Source organism: Sinocyclocheilus anshuiensis, unplaced genomic scaffold (genome assembly GCF_001515605.1).
Source record: "Sinocyclocheilus anshuiensis isolate Anshui unplaced genomic scaffold, SAMN03320099.WGS_v1.1 scaffold2041, whole genome shotgun sequence".
Taxonomy (NCBI): domain Eukaryota; kingdom Metazoa; phylum Chordata; class Actinopteri; order Cypriniformes; family Cyprinidae; genus Sinocyclocheilus; species Sinocyclocheilus anshuiensis.
In genome coordinates this window covers 595,375-600,539 of record NW_015541069.1, presented here as the reverse complement: position 1 = coordinate 600,539, position 5,165 = coordinate 595,375, and positions in this window count along the sequence as shown.

Here is a 5,165-nt window from a genome sequence, read left to right as displayed (position 1 = left end):
TAGTTAGTCTGTAATGTTGCTGTTTGAGCATAAAAAAGATCTGCAAAGTTACAAAGCTCAAAGTCCACTTCAAAAGGAGATATCTGATTTAACAGAAATCACTTTTCAAAAACAACAACAAACGACTCGTTTGGGCTACAACACATATTTTCCGGGATTTGTGATATCACAAATATCGACGAATGGGACGAGACCTGGTTGAGCTGCACTAGAGAAGGCAATGAGTGTTATCACTGTGTCTGAGACACGCTAGCTTTCCCAAGGCAGACGAACTTAGAGTGGTTACAATCATCCAGGTATAAATCGCGCTCAAATTGATTTGATTTTGATGCATGATAATTTACTCACCCCCATGTCATCCAAGATGTTCATGTCTTTCTTTCTTCAGTCGCAAAGAAATTAAGGATTTTGAGGAAAACATCCCAGGATTTTTCTCCATATAATGGACTTAAATGGTGGCCAACAGGCTGAAGGTCCAAATGCAGTTTCAATACAGCTTCAAAGGATTCTACACAATCCCAGCCGAGGAATAAGGGTCTTTTCTAGTGAAACGATCAGTCATTTTCTTCAAAAAATAAAAATGTATATACTTTTTAACAACAAATGCTCGTATTGCACTAGCTCGACTTCATGCATTAAGTAGTCACGTATGAAAGGTCACGCGTTACGTAGGCGGAAGTACCAACCCAGTGTTTACAAAGCGAACGTGCAAAGAAAGTCAAACGCCCTTTACAAAAAAAATGTAAAACAACGCTGTTAGGCGATTTTGAAGTTGGAGGAGAAAATGAGATGGAGTTTTTCGCACTACCCTAACTTTTTGAAACTGAGTACATAGATGAAGAGCTAAACGCGCGTGACCTTTCCAACGTGATTATGTAATGCGTGAATTTGCAGACGTGCATCGTGGAGCTAGTGCAAGATGTGCATTTGTGGTAAAAAAAAGTGTATATATATATATATATATATATATATACACACACACACACACACACTAGTATATATATAAAAAAGTTTTTGTTCACATAATATGTGTGTGTACTCTATATTTATTATGTATATATAAATACACACATATGCAGTATATATTTTGAAAATATTTACATGCATATATATAATCTTGGCTGGGATCGTGTAGAGCCCTTTGAAGCTGCACTGAAACTGTACTTTGTACCTTCAAACCATTGGCCACCATTTAAGTCCATTATATGGGGAAAAATCCTGGAATGTTTTCCTCAAAAACCTTCATTTCTTTGCTGAAGACAGAGAGACATGAACATCTTGGATGACACGGAGGTGAGTAAATTATCAGGAAATTTTATTCTGGACATGAACTAATCCTTTGAAAAGCAGACAAGAGTAAAAAAATTTACATGTTGCTCACTAATAATTTTCCAAGTGTGTTTTGGGTGAAGAACAACCTGATATATAACTCACTTTCTAAGAAAATCATGACAAAATGCACCTTATTTGCCAAACATCAATAAATAAATAAATACATACATACATACATACATGAAAAAAATAATTAAATAAATAATTCATCCAACCAACCAGATGTTCATTAAATTACCACCTTTTGTGTTCTGCAGAAGAAAGAAAGTGTAGTTAAATGTGGGTGTTATAATTATATTAAATATAATTGTATGAAATACACACACACACACACACACACACACACACATATATATATATATATGTATTAATTACTTCAAAATATTAGCTTCACTGTTTTTTTCAACATAGCTTGACACTGCTAGTATTATCTAACCTGTACTTTCAGATGACTTTTTACATATTTGTGGTCTTCAGTCATACCATTCGCCTTGTTAGACCATGTCCCCATTCCGTCCTTATACCTCCTGAGAGCTGACAAGAGAGGAGGAGCAACATCATATATTCTGTGCTTTGCACTGTATTTATATTCTTGAAATTTCTGCCTTTCTTTAAAACAGACATCCCTTTTTGTTTCTAAATTACCCACTTTTTGAGTTGTGTTTTTTTGTGTCCTTCAATTTCCTCAGTAGCTTTTGGAGCTGTGGCACAGTGGGTGGTGCACGTGCTCACGGGAACATAGGTTTGGATCTGACCTGTGCCATTTCCCGGACCTGTTCCCCCTCTCTCTCTCTCTCTCCCTCCACTTTCCTGTCTACTCCTCACTGTCCTGTAGAGAAAAGACTAAAGGCAATAAATAAAGTTTCTCAGTAGCTGTGAAGACAAAGCATGTTACTCGATGGTTTAACATGAAGATCAAGCTGCGTCACAGTCAACATAGGCGGCGATATGCGACAAACTGCTAACATCTGTGAGACTGTCTGCGCCAAGCCGAACATACTGCAGATATGCAATAAACCCCTGCATAATACACTTCCTAATGAGAACCATTTTGAGTTCCAGCTATTTCAAACGATTTTTCCCGTTTCTCGCAGGCTTTTGCAGATGTGCAGGGAAATTCTTAATTTAGCACCATGCCTGTCCACATCAGCAACGCTCGATCAGTGAGAACACAAGCCCCTCGAACAAAAACAGTAGCCGTTGACAAGAAAAACACAGCCTTTTCAAGAGGCCCTCCTGTCTCACAGTAGCCTTGTTCCTGAAAGGAAAATAAAGCCTGGTGATCCAGGGAGTTTAGAGACAGAACCTCCTCTACATCTAACCACACAATCCTCCACTAGGTGTTATAAAACCGCTGAAGAATTGATTCATTGTTGACTGAGAGGACATCTCACAAGGAGAATCAGATGAAGACTGAGTTGATAGCCGAGCCTAAAGAGCCAGTTGAAGACACAAGGACAACAAAATTCTCCAAAAAAAACAACAACATTAAATCACCATGAAAGTCTTGTCTTTCTATTTGCTTGAAACTTTTTAAAATCACTTTTAATGGGAAATGTAGATTAAATGGCTGTGGTAGTCATCCAAATAATTTCAAAATGCTATTCAAGTAGAACAAAGATAAAAACAGTCTAGTGTTCTATACAGATATTTTTAAGAACTATAATTTTCTTGCTTGGATGAATTCTTTATAAAAATTACTTTCACTGCCGTGTTCCAGCTATACATTCCAAGCATCTGGTGGTCCAGAACATTTCAGGTTTTCGTCAATAAATCAGTCTACCGTAAAAGCCAAAACTTGTTCGTTTCCAGTTGGTTTGAAACTTTTCATAAAGTCATACTCAATGCGTACAATGCTCAGCAGCTCTGAAACAGGCTCTGTCTTTTGCCACAATGTGTGTAATGCATAGTTTTAAATGAATAAGCCAATTTGCTAAATGATTTAATAAGAAAGCATCTGGCAAAGGCATAAATGTAATGTACAATGTGTAGTTGTTCCAAAACCTGCACTACCTCGCTGTCTACAGCTCACAGTCATAGTCATCCTTCTAAAGTTGCAGTCACATTTACTGTTGCTCGCCGAATTTTCACAACTGAAACCCAGTCATTTCAATATGAATCCACCCTATCTGAAATTTTGCGCAACCACATTTTTTTCTTTCTAAAACTTGCCACATAGACCATTAGAAAGCTGCGTGGTTTGAAAGTGACTTCTGTGTGAGCTGTGCTTCCTACATAGATATACTATTGACTAGGGATGCCACAATTCTCAATATAATATTGAACCGTTCGGTACGACATCCACGGTTCAACTTGTGAATTGCATTTTTTTCCCCCGGTTTTGCATTTACATCATTTCTGTGCGTTTGTGTGTGCCCATGAGTTCACACGCTGAGATGACTCAACGCCTCAATGCTTATAACGTGCATTTGAAAAAGTAACACACGCCAAATCTTCATCTGCTGTAATGACCTGTAATGAGAAGTGTTTCTAAACTTGTTGTCCAACAAAAGAGAACATTATAACGTTTTTACTCCACAACCTCAGTCGAATGTTTCAAATAACTTCCTTTTGTGATCTGATGTGGTTTCTTATCACAGAATGAGGCAGAAAAGATATTCTATACTGTAATAAAGGCTAACTGTATTGTTGCATCCCTACTACTGACAATGGAAAATTAACCTTTTTTGCCCACAAAATTTAGCTAATATGGCCGCACCTTTAGACAGCATCTTTACCTTCATGGAACCTCATAAGCAAGTAGCTCTTCATAGGATACTCCTTTGTTGTTAGTATGTTGTTAGATCTTTTCTTTACACTGAGCTGTTTATTAACTATACTTTTCTATACTGAAAGGCATATTGCCATATTGATTTTTTTCCCCACTAAGCTTGTCGGTCTATTAACCTTAAAATCTGGCTAAAAGAAGGTATCATATCGCATAAATAAGTTGCCTACTTTATCTATGATGCCTTAAAATATTTTTTTAAAGATTTTGAAATTGACCATTTGACCATTTGAAACTGACCGTCTCATTGGCACACAAAGCCATTTGACTTTCAACCGTGATCAGCTGTGGTCATTTTGATTAGCTCAGCATGAAAAGAGTTTTCCTGGAGCATTTCAGTCCTTGGTAGTGCAACTGAAGCAAACAATCAACTATGGGTGGCAAAGCTGTCAAAAGATCTCTGGGATAAAGTTGTGGACAGGCACAAGTCAGGATTTGGATAGAAAAAAATTCAAAGGCTTTGTCAATGCCTAGAAGCAGAGTAAATTCTATTAAGAAGTGGAAGGTATTTGGTACAACACCCCTTGGAACCATCATACAACCATCCCTGGATCAGGAAGTCGCTCCAAACTGGATGAAAGAGCAGAAGGAAACTGGTCAGAGAGGCGACCAAGAGGCCTACAGCAACTCAGAAGCAGATGCAGGAATTTATGACAAAGAGTGGTCATTGTGTGCTTGTGACAACAATATCACAAATTATCCACAAATGTGGCTTGTATTGGAAGGTTGCAAGAAAAAAAGTCACTCCTTAAGAAAGGCCACATGCAGTCACGACTGAGCTTTGCCAAAACGCACCTTGAAAATTCTGGGGCAGATAAGACAAAAAATTTATTTTATTTATAATTTATAACAATATGCCTGGCGGAAATCCAATACAGCTCACCTTCCAAACAGCACTCCTATAGTAAAGCATGGAGGTGGTAATATCCTGTTATGGGGTGTTTCTCTGCAGCAGGGACTGGAGCACTTGTCAGGATAGAAGGAAAAACTGATGGGGCAAAATACCGTCAAATTTGTGAGGAAAATCTGCTGCCCTCTGCCAGAA